The 25,714-nt window shown below is 51.9% G+C and overlaps 1 protein-coding gene and 1 long non-coding RNA gene across 4 annotated transcripts in view; one reads left to right on the top strand and one right to left on the bottom strand.

Annotated features, from left to right (window-relative positions):
- Positions 1–939: 939 nt before the first annotated feature.
- LOC138068193 (uncharacterized) overlaps positions 940–25,714 on the bottom strand; it is a 29,666-nt gene continuing 4,891 nt past the window's right edge. Inside the window, exons 2-4 of the long non-coding RNA XR_011142881.1 lie at positions 13,837–23,546; positions 4,919–5,616; positions 940–4,682 (exon numbers count right to left, since the gene is read on the bottom strand). This is a non-coding gene — a long non-coding RNA (uncharacterized lncRNA). The remainder of the gene's footprint in view (positions 4,683–4,918; positions 5,617–13,836; positions 23,547–25,714) is intronic.
- The window catches only part of MBNL1 (muscleblind like splicing regulator 1), a 116,544-nt gene continuing 103,623 nt past the window's right edge, over positions 12,794–25,714 (top strand). The window contains exon 1 of one of the 3 annotated variants that reach the window (XM_068954620.1): positions 12,794–12,884. The gene's annotated coding sequence lies outside the window, so the exon portion shown is untranslated. Of the gene's footprint in view, positions 12,885–23,492; positions 23,629–25,714 lie in introns of those variants that run through there. The other 2 variants (XM_068954624.1, XM_068954622.1) reach the window with 2 other exon arrangements.

The raw sequence follows: 25,714 nt of genomic DNA, 5'->3' as shown, positions 1-25,714 counted from the left end.
TTGTCCATATGTTTCCCACGTTTCCTCCGATTCAGATAGCCGTTTCCAAATTAATCAAAGTGTCCCTACTCTTCGTAACCAAAACAAAATGCTCCCACCCCCAAAACATTTTAAATCATTCTTTTTCTAAGCGGAGCTAACGACCTAAGCACAATTTGGATAAATAGTGAACAGAATCAGCAGTCTGGCCAAAGAAATGTCAGCTTTGGTGAGAAAGCGTTAAAGTTACATCGGTAACTTTATGTTCATATATAAAGTTCATATTCATAGTCAGAACACAAAATTCCTTAACACAGAAAAATAAAATAACGCTAGGGAACCAGTTTGGTTCTCGTGAAAACGGGCTGCTGTTCTCTGCTTTCACTGGGGAAAGAGTAGAATTCAGGAAGCTCAAAAATAACTTTTTCTCACTTTTATATTTTACTAGATCAGCACATGAACATGCAGCTTCCGCTTAATGAACTTCCTTTTTTTTTCTTTCTGTTTTCACTCATCATCGTTCCTATCTCACAGGAAAAATCAGATGTAAGTGTCAGGCTTTCGTGGGCAGTTTGGGCTTCTGCATCCCCTTCTGCCCTTGCGCTCGGCAGCTGCCGCGTGCTGTCAATACGCGCTTCCCAGAGGGTTTCGCCCGGCTTCTTCTCCACGCAGATAAAGCACTGGTGTCTCTCCTTTGTCCTTAACGGCGACTAGCACTTCCTTTTGTGTTTAAAGAAGGTCTTTCCGTTCACTCGCGTGACTCGGGGCTGAATCGACCCTTCTGCGTAGCCAGCAGAGCGGTTCGTGCCGTAGGGGCCCCAGGTGGCAGGAGATGGCACCAGAGGCGCCCGCCGGTCGGCGCCCCGACCTGCTCGCCCGCTTGGGGTTTTTTTTGCAACTTTAACCCAAATTCTGCTCGTCGCCCTCAAGAACATCCTATGCAATTAGTCTAGCGTGAGTTTCGTCTCATTTGGCTGATTGTGTTGCGCGGCGTCTGGAGTTGCCCGGGTCGAAGCGGGGAACCTCGCCTCTCGCTGTCACTTGAACCCGGAGAAAGCGCTCAGCGCGTGTTGAGTTCGCGTTAGGACTTGGAGCAGCACCCAGGGCTGCCCTGCCTTCTGGAAGTGAAAAACCACTGTGCGTCTACTTAGCCTTTGGTGACTGCTGCGTGAAAATCGTCTTATACGGCTGCGTGTAAAGCATTCTCGATCATGACCCTGTCTCTTCTCTCTCTCTCTCTCTCTCTCTCTTTTTGGCTAGAAATGCATTAATCTGGGCATTTTGTGTGTGCGTGGTTCCTAGGTGTACTCGGAAGTTCTTTTTCCCTCTGGCAAAAGACCTGTTAAGGCTTTGCTGGGGTCATAAAGCGCAGACACAGGCGTGTCGTAGAACGGAAGGGGGCTCCAGGCTAAGGGAAATGTTAATTTAAAAATGGTTCTGGCTTGTCGTAGCCCTTCCCTGCTAAAGCTGTGAAATGATAAAGGAAGAAATGAAAATGCAAATTATTCTACTGCAGTTAACAAACAGTAATGTGTCTAAAACTGGAATGAAATTTGTTTTCCAAAGGATATTAGCAAGAGTATTGCAAGTACTGTGTGGTTAGGATCATGGAAACATTATCAACCTGTAGACTGAGCAATCACTGAGCAATCCAGATTTTTTTAAGTTTGGATGATATTAGTGATGGAAATGTTATTATTTGGCACTGTGTGTGCTGGTGGAACTGCGGGCTGGAGCTGTGATAAGAGAGAGCGAGCTTACGTTGTATGTTTTGTTTCTGATGAGACCCGCGTAGACTATTCTTGGAGCAAAGCTGCAGTGTGTGCATACTTTGTTTATCAAAGAACAGAACAGGTTTTTGAAGCTGCCGATCAGTTTTATAAATTCTGTCGTAAGAGAGCAGTGACGTCGGAGGGGGGTTATACGTAGTATAGAGGTCTGCTTTCCTTCCTGCTTCTCTTTGGCCAAGTAATTTGCAGAGATTACACTGAATTTGGCAGGATTGTGTTTGACTTTTCTGAGTGAGGTTTGCGGCAACAGTAGCCGGCGCTATTTTGCGAGGCCCTAGAGACAAGCCGGATACGGCGCGACGTGGGACGGGGACGTGCCTATGCCAGGGCAGGTTGCCACTGCTGCACCTCCAGGTATCTCTGAGGTGCTTCAGGAAGGCCTTTTTCTGCTTCAGCTGGGCTTCTGCGCAGACCTGCCTGGGCCTCCTGCGAGCTGCCTGGGTGCCTGCGGCTTCCCTGGGGGGTCACTTAGTCCTGGCTCCTCTGACTTCCTGGACGTGCTCTTCTCTGCCAGGTCTTATTTTGGTTAATATTGAATGCGGTAACTGGGAAATACTGTTTTTCCTGGTTTACAGAAGGGCATCAGCAAGTGATAGCCACGTTCATTGTTCATAACATGCCTATGCTACAAAGTACAGAGATGATATTTCTTACATTTCTGTCACTAACTCAAATATTTTGTTTAACACAAGGGCATTAAGAAGAGTTAAATCCTCACAAAAACGGCAGAAATGCAATGTAGCAAAAGGTACTGATTAAAAATTTGGATTCTTTCAAGTTTGCGGAAAATATTTGGTTTTGGAAGAACTGTTTGCGCTACAAATTTTTCATCTACTCTGCAGCCACTATACATTGCATAATTATGAAATCTCAGAATTTAGTCATACAGGGCTGTTTATAAACCGTTTCAGCAATTGTATAGCTTGTTGTTGTCAGCAGTTGCCACAATAGCCCTTTAACTGGGCTAACGTTTGAGTCTTTGCCTCCACAAAACAGTAGTGGATGATGATGACGACCCGCCAGAAATCTGGAAACCAGATTCTAATGTTATTGGTTCGATTTTAGTAAGACTGGTTGGTCTGATGCTTATTTGCTGTTGGCTTATAACCAGTTACTCATAATTAAGGGGATCCCCAAGAGAGCTTTCAGCTTTCTGAATAAAGTATGTCATTCAGGCTTTGACCTAAAACCTGCAAGCCTCCCAGCCTCTCAGTATTTAAATATAAATCTTCAAGTATTATTTCTCCAGCATTCAAACACCCAGATGCTCTTTAGGAAACGACATCCCAAATGCAGTAATTTAGAATACAGCAATGATCCGTTGCCATAAACAGTACCAGAAAGCCCAAAAATTCATAATACACTTTCAGCCTCATAACAACAATGGCCAGTTTATTGATCTCCACAGCTTTCACGAAACAATTCCCACCCTGGAAACATCAATATTAGACTGAAAGATCTGAAACTCGTATATGGGGGTATTTGTCCACCTGATCTCTTCTCCAGTCTGGCAAAATCTGCACTGCCATGCGCTCCTGATTCTGAGGCCTTACAAGTGACTCTCATCTCCTGTAGGCTGATCTTCAAAGCTTTATCGAACGACTTCTGAATTGAACATCTTGATGCGTGCACATTTTCAGGTTGGAAAAAACCAACAAGCATAGCAAAATGCTTGAGTGGATGATAGAGAACTCGGCGCAGTATCAGGCAGAGCATTACCGTGCGTTTGCCAGGTCCGACCAGCCAGACATCTGCCTTCCACGCGGCTGTGCTCGTGACGGCATGCGCAGCCCTAGGCATGCAACTTGCAGAAAATAAAAAATCTGGGTTGTCTCTAAAGATTTCTTCTCCACAAGCTTATTAATCGCTACTGACATTTGCACGGAAAAGAAGTATTTTTTCTAAGTTCTGCTTTTGCATATTTTTTTGGTCTGTGGCATCATATTTCTGTGGTTGCAATACAGTTATCTCCACAGCAACAGGTCGCAAACAGGACGATGACTTCAACTGAAGAACATGTCAAAAGCACGAATGGGCAGCCAAGCAACAAAGATTTTATTTCAGTATGAATGCAAAAGCCAGATAGTGACATTTTTGCTTGGTTTTAGTCTGTCCTCCTTCCGGAGAATTCCCTCTGAAGATAATTTAGGCTCAAAGGAGAAGAAAGCCCTTCCGTAGGAACTCAATATTTTAATAACAGCTGAGGAAGGCCTGAGGAGGACTCCAGGCTTTGGCCAAAGCTTTAGAAATGATAATAATCATTTAAAAAAAAAAAGCTAACAGAAAGTATTGTCATCTGACCTGTTACCATAAATCCCTCTAAACAGTCTGCTGCTGATGACACTTCAGCTTGATTTTAATAGAAAAAGAAACCCAGCAAAGCAAACAAAAATCTTAGTAAAAATGTGCCTACAAGTTCACCTGTGATTAGTAATTAACAAACTGTTTCAGTTATTTGCAGAGCGTAAGCACTTCTACAGCTGTATATCTGACACTGCAGGGAAGGTGTATTGGCCCTGTTCTAAGTATTTTATCAACTCATATATTAATTAATACCACATTAAAAAGAATGACTTGGAGTGAAAAGAATGGGTAGCGGTCAGTAATATGTTATGCAAAGCAGTGCTGGAACTAAAGGATAAATGAGGAGCATCTCTGCCGCTTTTTATTCTTCTGCCTAGCAGATGATCCCTTTCCTAGGGAAGCCTTAGTTCTCGTTGGGATTTCAGCGCGGTGTTGGACCTCCTGCCCAGATAGCTGACGCACACGGAGTACGCCTGCAAACCGCGCGTGGGCTGTGCCTCTGTGCTTGAAATCTCTCCGTGTCTTGCAGCCTCATCACAGGCTTTACTCTCACGGGGCTGCTGAGCATCTGCACGCCCCAGACAAACGACCGCAGTTCCTACATTTTGCCTGAAAAAAAAAAAGTGTGGGCATCTTGCATGTATGGTACCCATACCGTTGCACAGATTTACCAACTTCCATGTTAAAAATAGGGATTTCTTTGGAAGGTGGTTCCAACACCTTAGCCTCGTGATTTTTTGCGGTATTCAGGTTCCCTCCCCACCCCGCAGCGGCCTGCGAGGGGCACGCTCTCCCGTTTCTCTCTCCTGTATTCCTCCTAATCTGCATCGCGATCAGGCTTTTACCTCTGCTCGGGTCCAAGCTCCTCCTTTTTGAACGTGGATGATACTGCAGACGTCGTGCAGAGCAACACGTGTGATTTAACGTCCAAAGAGGAAGCCCTTCTGCTAAGGTGGTCGCAACTGCTTTCTCACAGCTGTGCCCTACGGACGCCTGCGGTCCCCCCGACCATCTAGAGCAGCGGGTCCCAACCTCGGCAAGCCGGTGTCTTTGCGCTCCTGTCTTCTGGCAGCCCTCCGAGTTGCCAAGTGCTTTGGCGTCCTTTGAAAAATGAGTCATGAAGGAACTGCATCAAACCGTTGTTAAATAGATCTTAATTTTATGTTAATGATCTTAGAGATCTTAAATTCTAAGATAGCGATGACCTATGGGATTATGTTTAAATTAATACTTTTGTCTGAGAAATTAAATTGTGTTGAAACTTTTCAGTGCTTGCAGCGTAACGCTGCAGCAGCATGGCGTTTGCATAGGTACAGACTGGGAAACAGACAGTAGGGGGAAAGTAAACCAAAACTGGCACAAGGCTGTTATTAACCCAAATGACGTTCAATTGCGTCAGCGTCTCGTTCACGTTCTGTAATTCACGTGTGTTTTGTTACTTGCCAGCAGCTGAAACCAAGGCTCGAGATGCGGAATCTGAGCGCCGCGCTGGGTCCTGCGCTGCGCCGGGACCCTGCTCCTAGGAAAGGTCCCTCATTGTGAGCTACCGAGAGAGGAGAGGGCCTTTAGGGTGGAGAAGGTAACTCCGTTTGTCCTGGTAGATTTACTCTATTAACTGCATAAGTTAATTAAAATAATGATCCAATCACCAGAACTCGGAAGATTTTACTTTCAAAAATGACAAAAATAATTTTTACCCTCTACCTAGCAGAACATTTAATAACAAATTGGCGAGTTTTACATTACGTAGCGGTGGCAGGTTTGGGGTGAGCGTAATAAACTCTAAGAGGTAAGAGGAATAGGATGTTTCACGGCACAGTTCTTTCATTAAAAAGCCTATTGTTGAAAAATCGGCCCAGGCGCACGAGGCCATTTTCACCGTTCTTGGTGACTTAACCGACCTGCTGGTAGTCGGAGGGTCGTTGCTTAGCCGTAAGGGTTGCAAGACTTGCGTTTTGTGGGAAGCGCTTCCCGGTGAGAGGAGCACGGGGCTGCGGGGACGGCCGTCGCGGCCCCTGAGCCGGCGGGCGCGGGCGCTGCCCCCCCAGCACTGTCCGCCGGGCGGCTGGCGCCGGCCAAGAGCCCACGCGCGGCCCCTCGGGGCAGCGGCGCCCCGTCTCCGGCTGCGTGCCGTTCTTCACAGCCGCTCAAGGCGATTGCGTGACCGCGCGGTTGCCTTCGCAGGAAGCCAGGAAACGGCCCTGGCACAGCCCAGCCCAGCGAAACGGGGTGCGCGCCGCGCATCGCCCCGGTGCAGCCCAGCATGGCGAGGCAGGGTGCACACTGTGCATCGCCCCGGTGCAGCGAGGTGGGGTGCACGCCATGCATTGCCCTGGTGCAGCGTGGTGGGGTGCACGCCGTGCATCGCCCCGGTGCAGCGAGGTGGGGTGCACGCCGCGCATCGCCCCGGTGCAGCGAGGTGGGGTGCGTGCCGTGCATCGCCCCGGTGCAGCAAGGTGGGGTGCACGCCGCGCATCGCCCCGGTGCAGCGAGGCGGGGTGCGTGCCGTGCATCGCCCCGGTGCAGCGTGGTGGGGTGCGTGCCGTGCATCGCCCCGGTGCAGCGAGGTGGGGTGCGTGCCGTGCATTGCCCCGGTGCAGCGAGGTGGGGTGCGCGCCGCGCATCGCCCCGGTGCAGCGAGGTGGGGTGCGCGCCGCGCATCGCCCCGGTGCAGCGAGGCGGGGTGCGTGCCGTGCATCGCCCCGGTGCAGCGAGGCGGGGTGCGTGCCGTGCATCGCCCCGGTGCAGCGAGGTGGGGTGCGCGCCGCGCATCGCCCCGGTGCAGCGAGGTGGGGTGCGCGCTGTGCATCGCCCCGGTGCAGCGAGGTGGGGTGCGCGCCGCGCATCGCCCCGGTGCAGCGAGGCGGGGTGCGTGCCGTGCATCGCCCCGGTGCAGCGTGGTGGGGTGCGTGCCGTGCATCGCCCCGGCGCAGCGAGGTGGGGTGCGTGCCGCGCATCGCCCCGGTGCAGCGAGGTGGGGTGCGCGCCGTGCCTCGCCCCGGTGCAGCGAGGTGGGGTGCACGCCGCGCATCGCCGCGGTGCAGCGAGGCGGGGTGCGTGCCGTGCATCGCCCCGGTGCAGCGTGGTGGGGTGCGTGCCGTGCATCGCCCCGGCGCAGCGAGGTGGGGTGCACGCCGCGCATCGCCCCGGTGCAGCGAGGTGGGGTGCGCGCTGTGCATCGCCCCGGTGCAGCGAGGCGGGGTGCGTGCCGTGCATCGCCCCGGTGCAGCGAGGCAGGGTGCACACCGCGCATCGCCCCGGTGCAGTGAGGTGGGGTGCACGCCGTGCATCGCCCCGGTGCAGCGAGGTGGGGTGCGCGCCGCGCATCGCCCCGGTGCAGCGAGGTGGGGTGCACGCCGCGCATCGCCCCGGTGCAGTGAGGTGGGGTGCGTGCCGTGCATTGCCCCGGTGCAGCGAGGTGGGGTGCGCGCCGCGCATCGCCCCGGTGCAGCGAGGTGGGGTGCGTGCCGTGCATCGCCCCGGTGCAGCGAGGCGGGGTGCACGCCGCACATCGCCCCGGTGCAGCGAGGTGGGGTGCACGCCGCGCATCGCCGCGGTGCAGCGAGGTGGGGTGCGTGCCGTGCATCGCCCCGGTGCAGCGTGGTGGGGTGCGTGCCGTGCATCGCCCCGGTGCAGCGAGGTGGGGTGCACACCGTGCATCGCCCCAGTGCAGCGTGGTGGGGTGCACACCGTGCATCGCCCCAGTGCAGCGTGGTGGGGTGCACGCCGCGCATCGCCCCGGTGCAGCGAGGTGGGGTGTGCGCCGTGCATCGCCCCGGTGCAGCGAGGTGGGGTGCACACCGTGCATCGCCCCAGTGCAGCGTGGTGGGGTGCACGCCGTGCCTCGCCCCGGTGCAGCGTGGTGGGGTGCACACCGTGCATCGCCCCGGTGCAGCGAGGCGGGGTGCACGCCGTGCCAGGAAACGGCCGGGGCCGCAGCAGCACCGACAAAAGCAGGTGTGACCGTCTCCGGCCTGCGGAGCGCGGCAGCTGGTGCAGCGGGTGTGACGCAGCGCAGCTGGTCGGTGTGAAAGCGGGCGGCAGCGACCAGCCGGGGAGCCGGTGACGGCTGCCCCCACACCTTTTCTTTTTTTTTCCCCTAACAGCGGAAAGTAATTTTTGGTTCTTTAAGAAAATGTATATGCAAACCGCCGCCCGTTGCCGTGGTTACTGCTGTGCGCTGCTGAGAGTAGCTTGCTCCGTGGTGCTCGCCGACCTATAGGGCTTGGGGAGCGCCGTCCTGCCGGCCCTCCGCTGCTTCCCCTCCGGCCGGGCCGCCGGCGCCAAGGCGGGGGAAGAGAAAGCGAGAAAGAGAACAGCAAAAGAGAGGCGGCGTGGGGCGGCGCGGGGCGGCGTGGGGTGGCGTGGGGCAGCGTGGGGCCACGTGGGGTGGCGTGGGGTGACGCAGGGCGGCGCGGGGCGGGGGCCAGCCAGGTGAGGGCCGGGGCGCGCGGGCGGAGGAGGTCGGCCGCGTGGGACAGCCTGGCCGCGAGGGCAGCGGGCGGCCGCCCGCCCTGCGCGCCTCCTGCCCGGGGCGCCTGCCCCGCGCCGGCGGAGCCGCCAGCGTCCCGAGCGAGGCGACTGCTGCTGCTGCTCCCGGGCGCGAGGCGGCGAGGCGGCGCCGGTCGCCGCGGGCTGCAGGAGGGCCGGGATGCTGCACGGCGCCGCCGCCCGGCGCCCGGCCCGCTTCTGCAGCTGGAGCAGCCTCCCGGGCCTGCGGAGACGGCTGTGCGCACAAAGCCAAAACGTACGTGCATTTTCATCTCGTTTCCCTAATGGCTTGTGCACCCCGCCTGGCGGGGCTGGGCTGTGCCGGGGCCATGCACGGCGCGCACCCTGCCTCGCCGTGCCAGGCTGCGTGGGGACAGCTCTGCCGGAGCGATGCACGGCGTGCACCCTGCCTCGCTGCACCGGGGCGATGCGCGGTGTGCACCCTGCCTCGCCGTGCTGGGCTGTGCCGGGGCGATGCACGGCGCGCACCCCACCTCGCTGCACCGGGGTGATGCGCAGTGTGCACCCTGCCTCGCCGTGCTGGGCTGCACCAGGGTGATGCACGGCGCGCACCCCACCTCACTGCACCGGGGCGATGCACGGCGTGCACCCCACCTCGCTGCACCGGGGCGATGCGCAGCGTGCACCCCGCCTCGCTGCACCAGGGTGATGCATGGCGCGCACCCCACCTCGCTGCACCGGGGCGATGCACGGCACGCACCCCACCTCGCTGCACCAGGGCGATGCACGGCGCGCACCCCACCTCGCTGCACCGGGGCGATGCGCAGCGTGCACCCCGCCTCACTGCACCAGGGTGATGCACGGCGCGCACCCCACCTCGCTGCGCCGGGGCGATGCACAGCGCGCACCCCACCTCGCTGCACCGGGGCGATGCATGGCGTGCACCCCACCTCGCTGCACCGGGGCGATGCACGGCGCGCACCCCACCTCGCTGCACCGGGGCGATGCGCAGCGTGCACCCCGCCTCGCTGCACCAGGGTGATGCACGGCGCGCACCCCACCTCGCTGCACCGGGGCGATGCACGGCGCGCACCCCACCTCGCTGCACCAGGGTGATGCACGGCGTGCACCCCACCTCGCTGCACCGGGGCGATGCACGGCGCGCACCCCGCCTCGCTGCACCAGGGTGATGCACGGCGTGCACCCCACCTCGCTGCACCGGGGCGATGCACGGCGCGCACCCCGCCTCGCTGCACCAGGGTGATGCACGGTGTGCGCCCCACCTCGCTGCACCAGGGTGATGCACGGTGTGCACCCCACCTCGCTGCGCCGGGGCGATGCACAGCGCGCACCCCGCCTCGCTGCACCAGGGTGATGCACGGCGTGCACCCCACCTCGCTGCACCGGGGCGATGCACGGCGCGCACCCCGCCTCGCTGCACCAGGGTGATGCACGGCGTGCACCCCACCTCGCTGCACCGGGGCGATGCACGGCGCGCACCCCGCCTCGCTGCACCAGGGTGATGCACGGCGTGCACCCCACCTCGCTGCACCGGGGCGATGCACGGCGCGCACCCCGCCTTGCTGCACCAGGGTGATGCACGGTGTGCACCCCACCTCGCTGCGCCGGGGCGATGCACAGCGCGCACCCCGCCTCGCTGCACCAGGGTGATGCACGGCGTGCGCCCCACCTCGCTGCACCGGGGCGATGCACGGCGCGCGCCCCACCTCGCTGCACCGGGGCGATGCACGGCGCGCACCCCACCTCGCTGCACCAGGGTGATGCACGGCGTGCACCCCACCTCGCTGCGCCGGGGCGATGTGTGGCGCGCACCCCACCACGCTGCACCGGGGCGATGCACGGCACGCACCCCACCTCGCTGCACCGGGGCGATGCACGGCGTGCACCCCACCTCGCCGTGCTGGGCAGCGTGGGGCCGGCTGTGGGGCCGGCGCGCCGGGCTCCCGCGCCCCCGCGGCGTTGGCCTTCCTCGCCTGGGCCTGGGCCGAGCAGCGGGGCTCCGGGGCGCGGGCGGCCCTTCCGCGGTCTGCCGCCGTCGGGCTCTCGCCTCCCTGTCCGAGGGCTGCGTTCACCCCGCCGAGAGCGAGTTCCTCTTGCTGAGGTGCTCTCCGCTGGCCGTGACCCGCAGTGACTCTGAGAGCAGGACACGCGGCGTCTCTCAAAGTGCTGTGTGCCTGCACCCGACGTTTCTCTCTTGCCTCGCGCCCTAATTTCTCTGTGTTTGAACGGCGTATGAAGCTGAGCGCACAGTGAAGTATTTCGTTATCTCCGCTGGGAAGACAATGGGTCCATTGTTTCGCTCGGGGCGGCGGATGATAACGCGGCAGAGGCCGGGGGCAGCCGCCGAGTCCGCGGGGCGGCCAGCGAGGCGAGCGCTTCGTTTGGGGCCGCCGGCCGGGCTGCTGGAGAGGAAGGGGGCCAAGGAAGAGCTGGTGCCCAGGAGCCTGCGCCTGGAGCCAGGTTTGCTCTGGGGCCGGGCCGGGAGCTGGCGGAAGCGCCGCGTTTCCCACGTCCGCGCTCGCTCGCTCTGTATGAGTTAATAAAAGTAGCATTCGACTGCAGGGGAGATGCCAACTGGGGTGACATATTTTTTTCCCCTTTCGGGGTAAAAATGAAGGCATTCGGGAAGAAGTGACTATGGATAACAAACGATCAGTAAACGCAAATGAGAGGACGTGGGGAGGAAGGCAAGTGCGGGGGGGACAGACGGACAGCTAGCCGTTCCCTGACAGTAGCTAGTTCCCTGCGGGGCCCAGGGCGCTGCATGGGGAGGCCGCGCCGTTCCCCGGCTGAGCTCAAGCCCTGGGGGCTTGCACGCGGCGTGCCCTGGCCGTCCCCGGCGGTGGGGCGATGCGCGGCGCGCCAACGCCGTCCTTCCTAGGGCCTAACGTTTAGGGGGAACCCGCCAGGCGGCCGCAGGCGGGGCGGGTGTCCCGGCGGGACGGGCGGCCCTGGCGGCGGAAAGCCCGCGTTGAGGAGCCGCGTCACCGGGTCTCCTCAAAACAGTGCGGTGTTAGGCGGCGGGCCGAAAAGCGCGGTTGTCAAAGGCATCGGGAGTGTTTGCGGGAAGTGGCCCCAAAAAAAACCCCAAAAGGCAGGTGTTGAAAGTGTGGGGGGGTGCTGCAAGGTATGGGGTGTCCCCGGGGGGCAGGGGCGGCGGGCCCTGGCGGGGAGCCAGCCTCCGCTTGTCGCTAGCGCAGCGGGCAGGAAAGCGGGCGTCCGCCGCGCCGCCCTCGTGCTGGGCCAGCGGGAAGCGGCAGAGAGAGCCAAGACCCGACGAGAAAGGGAAGGCGTTTCGGCGGTGCGGGGCGCGGCCCCTCCCGAGGGCAGCGGCGGCCCTGGGGGCCGGGGCCAAGCCCTCACTCGGCCACGGCAGCCGAGGAGCAACGGGCACTGCAGGCAGGGCTCTCTGCCGGCCCGCCCGCCCCCGCCCCCGCACACCCCTATTGTCTGTCCCGCTTTTGTCCCCCCCCCCCCCCCGCTGCGGTGCTTTGTTTCCTTCTTTCTGTTGCTTCACCCCGGGGCCGCCGCCGCTGCGGGGGCGGGGCTCGGCGTGGGGGCGGGGCTCGGCGCGGGGGCGGGGCTCGGCGCGGGGGCGGGGCTCGGCGTGGAGGAGCGGGGCTCGGCGCGGAGGGGCGGGGCTCGGCGTGGAGGGGCGGGGCTAGGCGCGGGGGCGGGGCTCGGCGCGGAGGGGCGGGGCTCGGCGTGGAGGAGCGGGGCTCGGCGCGGAGGGGCGGGGCTCGGCGCGGGGGCGGGGCTCGGCGCGGAGGGGCGGGGCTCGGCGCGGGGCCGGGGCTCGGCGTGGAGGAGCGGGGCTCGGCGCGGAGGGGCGGGGCTCGGCGCGGGGGCGGGGCTCGGCGCGGAGGGGCGGGGCTCGGCGCGGGGCCGGGGCTCGGCGTGGAGGAGCGGGGCTCGGCGCGGAGGGGCGGGGCTCGCTGGGGAGGGGCTCGCTGGGGAGGGGCGGGGCTCGGCGTGGGGGCGGGGCTCGGCGCGGGGGCGGGGCTCGGCGCGGAGGAGCGGGACTCGGCGCCGGGGGCGGGGCTCGGAGTGGGGGCGGGGCTCGGCGTGGGGGCGGGGCTCGCTGGGGAGGGGCGGGGCTCGGCGCGGAGGGCGGGGCGGCGGCGGAAGCCGGGCGCTGGCGCGGGGTGCCCGGGGCGCTGCCGTCTCCTCTCTGGCTCCCTCCCTCGCTTCCCTCCCCTCCTTCTCGTCGCCGCCCCGCGCCGGCGGCGCTGTCACCATGCTCCCGTGAGCCCCGGCGCGCCCCGCGGCGGCCAGCCCCAGCGTGCCCGGGCCCGGGCCGCAGCCGCCCGCCCGCCCGCCCCTGAGAACATGTGAGAGGTGAGTGGGGGCCGCGCGGGGCCGGGGGCCGTCACCGAGCGCGGGAAGCGCGCGGCGGCAGCGGCGGCGCTGAGGGGAGCGCGAGCGGCGCTGAGGGGAGCGCGAGGCGGCGGCGGCGCTGAGGGGAGCGCGAGGCGGCGGCGGCGGCGCTGAGGGGAGCGCGAGGCGGCGGCGGCGGCGCTGAGGGGAGCGCGAGGCGGCGGCGGCGGCGCTGAGGGGAGCGCGAGGCGGCGGCGGCGGCGCTGAGGGGAGCGCGAGGCGGCGGCGGCGGCGCTGAGGGGAGCGCGAGGCGGCGGCGGCGGCGCTGAGGGGAGCGCGAGCGGCGCTGAGGGGGGCGCGAGGCGGCGGCGGCGGCGCTGAGGGGAGCGCGAGGCGGCGGCGGCGGCGCTGAGGGGAGCGCGAGCGGCGCTGAGGGGAGCGCGAGGCGGCGGCGGCGCTGAGGGGGGCGCGAGCGGCGCTGAGGGGAGCGCGAGGCGGCGGCGGCGGCGCTGAGGGGAGCGCGAGCGGCGCTGAGGGGGGCGCGAGGCGGCGGCGGCGGCGCTGAGGGGGGCGCGGGGCGGCGCTGAGGGGGGCGCGGGGCGGCGCTGAGGGGGGCGCGAGGCGGCGGCGGCGGCGCTGAGGGGAGCGCGAGCGGCGCTGAGGGGAGCGCGAGCGGCGCTGAGGGGGGCGCGAGGCGGCGGCGGCGGCGCGGTGCCGGGCCCCGGGGGAGGGGGGCCCCGGTCGGGCGGCCGGCGGGCGCTGAGGGGGGCGCCGAGGGCCCGACTCGGCGCCCGCGGCCCCGCCGGCGCCCCCCGTGACATTGGCCGCCGACGCCGCCTCGCCCCGGGGAAACCGAGCGGCCGTTGAGAAAGGCTCTGGCGGCTGTTTGGGTGTGGGGGGGAACCCCTGTTTCGCGTTCGCCCGCGTCGCGTTGGTGGATTTGGAGGTTTTTCCGCTGCTGCTCCAGCGTCACCTGTAAGCCGTCGTCGGTGCTCGGCTAGCGGCTCTCCAGGCCCCTGCTGGCGCCGCTCCCGCTCCGTCGGGGCCGGCGGTTTTGCAGTCTCTTGTGCGTGAAGTGGATTTGGAAAACGAGCTGATGTTTTTGAGCGCTTTTAAGGTGGGGGCCGGGGGTGGGGGAACCTAAACCGCCTGTGATACCGCTTACGGTAGTCCTAAAGAAATTAGATAGGGGATTGAAGTGATCGGCAGGAAGGTGCCTGAGATGGAAACTATGTGAAAGCACAACAGTTTTGTGATGGTAAAAGACAAGACGTGTTCCCCTCCCCCCCCCCCCCCCCGATTGCCTGTTATATCGGTGCCGTTTGTGTTGCCTTGAATATCAGGAGTGCGTGAGAGACGCAGCTCCTCCGTGCAACACCAGCGCTTAGGCTAGACTTTTAAAGGAGGCTTCAAAAGGACTTCGTGGGTCTAGGGACGTGAATATCACAATGTTGAGCAAAAATTCATCTTGAGAAATCCTGCTTGTGTTATTTATCCATTTCAGGAGTTTCTGGATTAACTGTTATGGGGAAAGTAGTGGAAATAGAGCTTTTTGGGGAGAAAGTTCTCAAATTGAGATCTTTTGCTTTCAGCTAGTTACCACAAAACAAAAATCACTTTGTTAAGGTGTTTGTGTAATGGAGTAGAGGAATGTAGGAATGTCATATGTATAAAATCTGGATGTTACTTTTAGAAAAATATATGCTCCAAAACATACAGCGGTAGCAGAAGGACGCAGATGACAAAGAAATAAGTAGAGCTAGTGAAAGTCTATATGGGAAAAGGTTTATTTAGTAAAGACATATAACGGGTGTGGGAGAAGTATATAAAATAACGAATAATAAAACTTAAAACAGTAAGTAACTGGGCTATATCCTCTTTAGTACTACGGAAGAAAAGGATCTAATGACATTGCAACACATTCCAAAGTGACAACAAGGAACTAATTTGCATAATGAATAATTAACCAGTGCTACTTGTTACTTCAGGGAAAGTTTGAGGGTAATAGCCTAAGCAATCGGGCATTTCTTAAGATGTATTTGATGATAAGCTGCCCCAGTCGCCGCCTTTTTCTCTTCTGTCCTGTTCTCGACGCAGCAGAAGCGAGGTGGCTCAGAGGACGCGGTAGCGCAGCCACGAAGGCATTTGTTATCCCAGCCAGATGTACTGGGGTGTTGTGATGGTATGACAATTCCTACGCAGATAAAGGAGAAAGAAGCAGCGCACTTGGAAAGCGTTTGGGGTTTCATTGCAATCAGTTACCAAACTCCAGGTTCCAGTGTTTGCAAGGCCGGAACGTAGCGGTGCTAAAACCAAAAATGTCCAGAGCTGTGCTTCTTTCAGGAAACACAAGGGTTAGCTCGAGGCGCTGCCCGGGGAGCTGCTGGAGGGGACGTGAGCCTTGGCGCAGGCTGGGCGCTGGCCTGAGCTCCCTGCTCTGTGCAGCACGTGCTTTGGCCATTTAAAGCTCTTGAGGTTTATTACCCTACTTTCTCGGCTCTTGAGAAATCTAACGTAAACTAGAACGTTACAAAATGAAGTTGGACTTTCCTGGATTTAAAGGCTAGGGGCTTGTGCTACCAAATTTCTTCTTTAGGATCAGTTTTAATATAAAAGTTATTTAATTAAAAAAGTGATGGTGATGACTGAATGTTTCTAACTTTTATGATCTTTTTATCTGTAGACTTGAGAAAATTTTAGAAAACATACGTAATTTCATATGTGGCATGTATAGCGAATTAATTGTAATTGTGGAGTCTGCCTAGTTTACATGACACCTTAAAAAAAAAATCTGCAGTTATGATTTACTTGGGCTGCTGTGGGAAGATACCTAGGCAAGATATTTCTTAGTCTAAGTGACATATTTTATTTATTGTCTCATTTGCTTAATGGCATCATTAGATTAAATTTACTTTCAATGGCAGGAAGGGAGGAGAGTCCAAGAGCGCGTAGTTGTACCGTGAGGCAGTGGGCAAAATGGGGCATTATATGAGTTACTTGTAATTCATTTGAGTCAGAAAACAGTGTAAGAGCTGTCCTGTAAATGCTCCATTGGCTGCAGCAGGGGCTACGGTCACCGTACATCCCCAGCACTGTGCTGGTATTTCTCTGTAGCAGCAACAGCTTTACTTTACAGGTTTTTTTTTTTTAAATTTACCCACACAGTCTTCCTTTATGCTCGTTTTCTCAGAAGTATTGTGAAACACAGCTATGCCACGTGCTGGACAGGCGGGGGCTTTGTGCTTTCCAGGTTTGAAAGCTGTCTTGCAAACATGGAAAACCAGTAGTTCTCATGTATCCGATCACCTTCCATGTTCATATCCTCCTACATTCCCCACCCTCGTGATAGAAAATGCTCAGTTTTTGAATCTGGTACGTTAACAAGTTAATGAATATCTCAGACGGTATCAACCAACCAATTTAATTAGTGGAAGCAGAGAATTTTAATTTCAAATTTCTCAGAAGTCATCACAATCGTTATTCACAGCAGTTTTATGCAAAGGTTCCTCTGTAGGTTAGCAGGGCCAAAACAGATACTCTTTTATTGAACCATTGCAATCAGTGCACAGTGTTGTGAGGGCTTTCAGCACAATTCATACTGATGAAGCTTAGGAGATCTTGAAAATGTCATTCTAAGAAAAATATTTGAATAGGAATTTAGTAGGCTACTGTGTAGTTGCATGAAGCACCTTAATGTTATATACAGCCAGTAGCATAATAGGCACTTTTACAGAGTCTGTGCCTGGGTAATGTTCAGCGTTGGATTACGCTGTCAGTTACAGGCATACAACTCTGGTTGCTTTCTGGGGAGTTTTGCATGCCTAGCAGAGGCAACGGGGAGGTGCTAGGTGTTAGATTAGCAGTATGTGCTTATACCATCAGATTCAGAAATTGTATGGAAAATTTTTAGCCTTTTTTTGCTGATTTTTTTTTCATTAGATTCTAAGTGCTGTTAGTTCATTGTGCTGTGGGCAGTTTAAACGATATAATTAAAAACAAATCAATGAGAATTGAGCTGTTTGAAGTCTTAAAAATTTAGACATTTATTTTCAGTTTTGGACAAAGGTTAATTTTATTTTGCGTTATTCCTTCTCTTGAATTCTAGGACTCTGTTAAGTTTCAGATGTTATTTGTCGCTTAGTAATAATTACTGAGTTTACCGTTTATTCTGTTTGCTATAGAGGGTGCCTAGGATTGAATAAGCTAACGTTTTAGACCCTCCGTGACAAGTCTCACATATCGACAAGCATTTGAAAGTAGCAGATACTTCTGTTGCCTTTTTTTTTTTTTTTTAAACCTTTTTTATGTGGAGGATTTGGTGATTTTCCAGTTTGAATGTCTTGTAAAAACTGAAAATGTTACTTTCCTGAATTTCATAAGCAGAGGAAGATACTATTCGAAGGAATCCCCGCCGTAGTTCACGGCAGCCCATCTTGCAGGGCGGTTTTAGAGGATGACAAATGGAAGACCCTGCAGGCCATTCTCAGTGTCTTAGCTGCATCACTTTGCAGCACTGCCTCACGTGCAAGTTTGACTTTCTTGAACTTAAAAACCTATGTAAATTGGAAACCTGGAAAATAAATTTGAACTACAGAGATAATGATGCTTGTTAAATAAGGTTGCATCAAACACTTGAAACAAACATCAAACAATCAAAATGACGTAACTGCACAGGGCATTATTTTGGTAGCCCAGAAGAAGCAGACTGCTCAAGACAGGTACTTTTTATCTTATTGTCCAGAATGGATTATATGGCCAGAGTAAAAGTTCTTAAATGTGTGATGTAGAAGAGGATCTATAGCCAATTCAGGTTAAAACATACACTGTCTCCTCTATTTTTATTTCCTTCAAGTACTTGTTTTATTCTGCTCCTTGAGATTTAATGCAGAGGTGGTAACTACCCAGGCATGTGTGTAATTAGGAGAATGAGCCTTAACACCTCTTGATGACCAGAACAGTGGATGATTGCTACTTAGAAACTGTATATGTAAAACTACAACTATCGTTTTTTAACAGTGCTAGCACTGAGGAAGTCGCATTAATTGGATTATAAAAGACACATTGTGGTAAATATTCATTACCTTCAAAGGCTTAGGATGTGTTTTCCTTTGCCTTATGTACATTTTAAATGAAAGTGCCGTGAAAAGGGCTAAAGGAATTTTGCTGTTAACAAAGATCAGTTCATTAAGGTAGAATTGCAAAAAATGTTCTGTTGTCTTTTGTTGTCTTTTTGAAATGTTTTTTGTCCATGCTGAAGATGAAAGAATTTTCTGATAAATATCCATAGTTGCAGAAGTCAGCTACTCCTATCAAGGAACAATTTTACTGTGGTTGTATTTTGTATATTTTTATGGCTGTTTTGCAGTATGAACTAGGAAGGGCACTAATGTCAAGGATCAGGTCTTGTCTGAAATGATCAGGTTTTATAACATCTTTCTCTTGTAAGCAGTGGATTAACAACCCTACGTGCACGTAGCCAGGTACTGTGGGAGGGCTCAGAAATCTGTTAGTGTGTGAGCAAAACTCAGATATGTAAATCCAGGATATTGATTAATGTGATTTATACACATCACAATTGTAAGGTATGAAATCTGGTTCCTAAAACCTGGCATAGGTTCAGATCTCTTTTCCTTAGTCAGTTTCAGCTGTCTTCAGATCTATGATTTTGCATCTGTCCTGCGCGCAGGGCAGAGAGGGAGGCAGAGGCTGGGTGGCTTTTCTGTGGCCAGCTGCACACGCTTTTGGTCTCTGCTGTTTGTACTTCTTAGGGACCAGAGCAGTTGCCTGTGGTTTTTATTAACAATTATATGTTGTAAACTTAGTTTTCCCAAGTAATGCAGCAAAGTAAACAACATTTCCTTCCTACTAGGCCATAATTATTTACCAGAAGAATAAACATGTGCGTGCTTTTTTACTGCTGTGCTCCGTGACGTTTGACGTCTGTTCTGCCACGAGTGTGTGCAAGGTAGCTGCCCGCAGCATCAAGGAGCGTCCTGGGCAATCAGCAGGGAGAGAGAAGGGCAGCTAGAACTGTGCCACGTTGGGATGAAGCTCGAATATGTCCCAAGGTTACAAAGTATACATTTAATGTAAACACTTGAGAGATGAAGATTTTGCATATGGCATTTCCTTATGGAGTTTAGTTCCCGATAAGGATGTTCAAGTTTCTCATGCTACCTTCAGCACTTTGTGCAGGATAGTAACTTGTGAACATCTGAGTTACTGCTTGGTTTAGAGAATCAAGCCAATGACAAATGTGGTTTTACACCCTTGTGTGCCACTGAGAGGTAGCAGTAACTTTTCCTGCTCTTCTCTGAGGCTGGTCTGAAGTTTCTTCCATAACTTCCATGGAAGCAAAAAGGGAGTGACAGCAGCAGCTCTGGGGTGGCCGCTGCATGAGCTGATGTCGATCAGCGCGCACGGGTTATCTGTGCATATTTTGTGAGTCTTCAGGCTGTTTGTATGACCGTGTAAGGGTTTGGTATATACTGACCTTGGAATGAAAGCCAGCTACATATCAGGAGAATTGTTTTTCCTCTGGGATCAATTATTTTTTGAAATGTCTACGTTCTGTCTGCTGCTACCTTGTGAAATAGTCCATGTTGCAAATTAGATGTATACATTACATTGCAATAAAAGAATATTGTCCTCCAAAATAACTTGATTTTTAGATAGCTGGGAAAGCTCCTCTTAATATTCTATGAAGGAAAAAAGTCGTAGTTTGCAACAGATGTAATCTATTAGTTTTCATTAAATCTAAAGCACAAAAAAATTTAAATAGCATTCAGTTTCTAAATGCAGCTTGAATTTTCAATGGGATGATTGCTATTTAGTATTAATTAGAAATATCAGCAGCAATTTCTAAGATAAAAAGCATATGCCACTGAGATGCTATATAGTTTTTTGGTATGCTCAGAGATAATGTAAGTTTGAATCTACAGATTGCACAGAGAAACGAAGAAAGCTGGGACTGAGTGAACCAAAATTGGCTATAAGTATTACATACCCAAATGCTGATTTTAAGAAGCCAAATTCATAACTGGGCAGTTATTGAGCGGGCTGTGCTAGGATGGTGCTCTCCTGCTTCCCTGCTCCGCCAGCAAGGGCTTCTCTTCTGCAAAGTCATCTTGGCGTAAAACAAGTTTGAGCCTTTGTGGGAGTAGTATGAGGTTATTTCAGAAAGTGCAGAGTTGTGTGTGTTCCCGTTAGGACCTTGCATTTTGGCAAATTTGTCAAAAGCTGTTTCCATAGAATATATTCTGGGATATAACTATGCAAGCTCTACGTATTGGTAGCTGAATTAGAACTAATTGCAGCACAACAAAAAGAAATAGTACTTGAGAGGTTAAGAATCAGTGTTTTATGTCATTTGATATTTTAGAAAGTGAAATTTCACATGGTACTTGATTGCTACCCCAGCTGTATTTGACCCACTTTATTAATTTTTTGTTTGAATTTACAGGTGGCAATTTAAATTTCTGAGTAGGCTCAAGATTTTCCTATTAGAACTATACCTTGCTACCTACCATTGTGAGAGGCTTCTATTGTAAAAGGAATTTTTTTCAATTACATACTTGTCATTAACATTACATTCAGAGTTGGTTCTTATGAAAAGTTTATCAGTTTTGCTTGCAGTTATATAGAAAAATATTAACAGAGCACATGCTGAATGTTTCCCTTATCTCACTATACCACATTTTATATATCTTGTAGTAAGATGTTTTGTTTCTACAGTTTCAGACTTTGTGTTTCAGGAGATTAATAGACTTAGCAGCCCTGTTTGTTAAGCTTGGTGATGATAACAATGTAAGAAGTCATGCAACAGCCACAGATCATTTGGCAAAGCACTATATGCATCTGGGTTGAACTTAGATCCGGTATTTTTTGGAAAGAAAAATAAATGTTGGAAACATAAGTAATATTCCCTGACTCCTCTGGCTGTTTGTAAGTTCACATTTGCCTAAAAGGTCCCTATGGGAAGTTCAGCTGATGGCACGTTCACTCATTCTCAACATGTACATACATATTGAGAGAAAGTGCAATAGTTCTATATAAGTGTGTGTATATATATTTATATATGTATATATATAAAGTACATGTATATTAATGCAGCAAGTATAAAGTGTGAAATTATTTCTCTGCTTAAATAAACATGAAAATCCAAGTGGTATAAGTTGCAATTCATACTAGCAGAGAGCACAGGACTCAGTCCGGTTCTTAAACTGAGCCAGTTCCTGGGCTCAGAAAGTCACTGCAGCTTGGGCTTGAAGCCGCGGTCCAGCTCCCGCTGGCTTAAGAAGCTCTGCATATTTGTGTTTTGTTACTGGCTTCAGTGCAAGTTTGTCTGACTTTAAAAAGCGAGTAAGAACCCAATCCATTTTTGGGCTCTGGGCCCGATCCTGCTTCCAGTGAAGTTAATGAGAATTTTTCCTTCTAAAAAAGGGAAAGTAGTCAGATGCCCTAAGCTCAGTCCTGTAGAGCTATACGCGCTTGTGTCTTGGTGCTCTTTTAACCTCAAATTTCTCTGGACAAAGATGTCCTGTGGCTCTTCCCGGAGCTGCTGCAGTTGCGGTGAAGGCAGCAGCCCGCGAGGCAGCCACCTTCCCCACCTCCCACTTCAGCTCGGGACTGTTGTTTCGGAAGGTGGTTGCTGGTATTGAGGTGTCTAATTTGTCACTTATCAAAATACCAGAGGAAAAAAGGCCCAAATGAGTTTTCCTTGAAAAGGAGATTTCTTTTATCCATGAGCACCTTTTTGAAGCTCGTGTCTGAAATGGATTAAGGATCACTTTGGAACAAGGTAGTCTAGACCTAGAAAAGCATGTTTGGGAGTACAATTATTTTAAAATCACTTTAGCTTTGAGCATTACAATAACCTTATCTTTGCTACAGTGACACCTACGCGTGGTTTTCAAGGAGATATGCATTTCTTTTAAATGTAAGTAAATTACTGTAGAAGAAAATGAAGTTTGCTGTATTAATTGGGTTGAGATATATCAGAGTTTTCTAAAGCCTTTAAATTCCATTTTTCCCATGGGTACTGTAGAGAGTTTTTCAGGCTTTGGAAGCTTGAGGAACCAAGCAGATTTGTCAAGTTTTCCAAGGAGAATGCCAAGCTGAAGGCAACAGTAATTAGGCCTGGATTCACCATAAGAAATACGTATGTCTGTGTGTGTGCATGTACACATGAGAACCACTATTCTACTGTTTGCCTAATTTTGCTTGTACAAATTTGTGTATAATGGCCTACTGCTGTTGAGCTAACTGTGTGGGTATGCATCAAAAAATGCATGGATACCCTGTTTTTCATTGCCGATCTCTGATGATATTCGTGCTTGCAGCCTGGACTTAACTTGCTATTTCAGTGTTGCTTGTGCCATTCAGTTTCCATGGAAGAAAGGTCCTCTCAGCTATGGGTACTGATAAACGCAGCATAGTTTACGTATGAGAAGAAGTAAACTGTAGTATTTTTGCTGTAACTCTGTAGCTGAAAACAAAATCCAAATGAAAAACGCTCCTTTCAGTATGGTGGAAGACTTTATTAGTGCCTGAACAGCATTCTTGAGTTTGTGTAATTAGCTTTGTTTTTAAGTAACCTTTTCTATACATAATTTTATATGGGAATCCTTCAGTGCTTGGTACGTAGGCAAAACTTAAAATGACTTTGGGACTCTTTTCATAAGCAATGAAAAATAAAAGTTAGAGGATCAGTGATAATATAATGCTGTGCTTTTCAATTTTTTCAGTGTGTAACCCTTAAAAATGTTCTTCTGTGGGTGCAGATACTTGCTTTTATGACTCAGCTTTGCAGCCTGCTTAGAAGAAATTCCCTGGGAAAATGTAATCCTTATTACTTTCAGCATTTATTGAGCCCCTGTATTTATGTGAAAATATATTCCATAAATGAATCTCTAACGTGACTTTTTTCTGAAAAATAGATGCAGTTTTATTCCTTTTATCTAATTTAATACAGCCAATAGTGGCAACTAAAATACAAGAGCTGTAATGTTTTTCACTCATTTTTCTGCATGCTATTGGCAAAATTGCTTCTTTAGGTTTTTTTTTGTTTTGTTTCCTATTACTTTTAAAGATTCTGTCTTCCATCACAGTATATATCAAACTTGCTTTGCTTTTGTTAAATCTTTTCCAAAGCTGTTCTCAAATATTCTGTGCATTTTTTTTGTATAAGCGCTAGAATGTTTAACTTAATTCCATATTTTTAAGTGAGCTTTTAAAGGTAAGAGTGAAAATATAAGGAAGAAGGTAATCTTATCCTTTGGGCTTTCTCCAGAATTCCGTTTCTGCGTTGTTCAGTCTTGGTCACTTGTACCGGTAGGTGAAGAGAATTCTCCTAGGTACATTTCCTTTCAAGTAGTGGGCGGAGGATAATCTTCATGTGAGAAATGCTATTGGGAAGTAGATAAAAATAGTGGAGGTAGACAGTGACGATGAACGTTTGTGGTATTAGGCAGACCTTTCTAAAATCGTAGTGAGATGGTAAGAATATGAAGTGGAACGTTATGGGAGGGTTTGTGAGGTTAGGAAAGACTCACCGGTTGTCGTCGTCCCCAAAGACTGAGGATTGCTCGGCAGCTGGCTTGACCGAGGTCCTGGCGTACACGAGTTCAGCTGATCGGCGTGAGCACCTCGCTCCACAGAGCGCCTGCCTGCTCTGCAGCAGCTCTTGGGAAGAAAACAGACACGAAGCTGCAGTGGCTGCGGATTCAGCTCCCAAGTGCATGAGTGGCAACACTGGAATGAATGGGTTTGAGTGCTTTTTTGTACTGGGTGTTCATATGGCATTGTTCTTAAGGCTATTCTTTTGGCTAGTTTAAAAATGATGAAAATTTAAACTATCTCTAATAACAGGGGAATAATCTGAGTCTTTTAGACATTTGAAAGAAATTTTCTAAAAAATGTTGGCCCTCTGATATGTTGAGGTTGGTATTTTCAGTCTGGTGTAGCTGGTGTTTTGGGGAAAGTGACCAATTTGTACATGGCATGAATTTACAGAGGGCACTCTTCTATAGGAAGCATTAATGAGACATTGAAGGTTGTAGGTTCTGTGATTTGGCACCTGCTGAACACAAAAAAGGCTGCATAAAGATCAAGCAGAAAGGACATAGTTCACTTATTCTTGCCCCCGGAAGAGGCAGTGCTGCTACTATGGGCCAGCTTAACCAGAACAGATGGAAGGAAGAACCAGCAAGCATGTATTGTCTGAGGGGTAAGGAACCAAAAAAGAGGTGCAGCAGTTACTGCAATGTAAGACCATTAGGAATACACGGATGCAAGAGGGGAATCTCGTGGTTGCGTTAGTTCAGCTTAAGAAAAATTCCTTGATTATTCCATGAAAGATGGGTACTCAAAAATAGTTTAGCTCAGCCCTGCGGCAGCCATAAATAGCAACTTATCAAGATAGTGAGTTACAGCCTGATCCATATTCTGGGAACAAAAATCGTTGAAGATCTGAATGGCGAGCTGAAATTTTGCTGTAGTTAAATGTTTAAAGGGGGTAGTGCTGCGGCCCTCTACCCCTCCCTATGGTGGCTTCCCTTTGCTTCGCTTCTCTTTTCTCTTCTCTTTTCTCTCTTTGAATGCAGTTATTGCTTCTCTCTCTGACTAGTCATAAGTCTCTGTAGCTGTGGAAGAAAGATAGCCTTAAACCTTGTGCATATTACATCGTCACTGGAGGTTATTCTGGATTAACTGTGGCTCCGTGTTATCTTTAATGATGAGAACAGACTCTTATTGAAGCTTGGAAGTCCCTTCATAATTCACTGCATCAGTCTTGGGTATTTCTTTTGTCTGACTTTTTGTGCAGGTGGTGAGCGAGTTGTTTTTCATGGTGTTAGTTACATGCATCTCATGTAATTCACAATGAACAAACAAGGCAATAAATTATAGCAATTGCTGATTAAAAGTGGTCTCAAAGACATTGTCACTTCTTTCCTAAAATAAAGCGTAGTCTTACGGTTTTTATTATTCCTTTTATTACTGTTGACTAATTTGGAGCTTTTACTTGATGTCTGAGGACACTTATGGATATGTTTTCCTTAGAGGCTGATGAGATTGTTCACATATTGAAAATCAATCACATCAGTAAGTGTTTCTGTAGTATTGAGTACTGTATTTGTAATAGTTTCTGTTAAATCAAGGAAAACTTCTCCTAAGCTACTCTAGTAGTTTACTCCACCAACTAGTTTTACTGTTTACTCAGCAATGATTTTTGCTCTTGTACTAATGCATAGCAGCCATCTCAGATACCTCAGATGGTGACAGAGCATAGAGGTTAGAAAATAATTTTCTAGGATTTTAGTCCTTACATAAATAATGCAAAGAAAAGATTTCAGATTCATTGTCTTTTCTGATAACCTTCATATAAACGTTTTAATGTAATAGAAGGATACATTTTATAAATACAAATTAAACGTAAGGTCAGCGTGTATTCTCAAGTAGAAAATATTCTATTTTGGAATTGAGATTCTTTGAGAAACAGAAAGCTTTGAACTAAAATGCAATAAGCTTTGTATCTTGTTTTACGACAGATGCTGGAGTAGTTTTCCAGCACTATCGCTGTCTTGTGATTCATGCTAATGTTAATAGGATTCGTACAGCTATATCCTTGTGCTAAACTGGAAATGTTTCCCTACTTCTGGGCGTTTCCAGCATGGTAATGTTGTGAATTTTAAAGACTGCAGTAGTTTGAAATAAGCATAGGAACAATGTAAGCACCACAATATTAAGATTCATTTTGATTTTTAGTTGGCGCTGCAGTTGGAGGTAGGGAAGGTGAAGTACAAGAATATGCTGGGCATCGGGCCGAGCACTGCAAGGAGGGTAGGTCGCGC

Source organism: Struthio camelus, chromosome 9 (genome assembly GCF_040807025.1).
Source record: "Struthio camelus isolate bStrCam1 chromosome 9, bStrCam1.hap1, whole genome shotgun sequence".
Lineage (NCBI taxonomy): Eukaryota > Metazoa > Chordata > Aves > Struthioniformes > Struthionidae > Struthio > Struthio camelus.
Note: the sequence above shows the minus strand (reverse complement) of the source record. Positions and strands in the feature narration are given on the sequence as shown.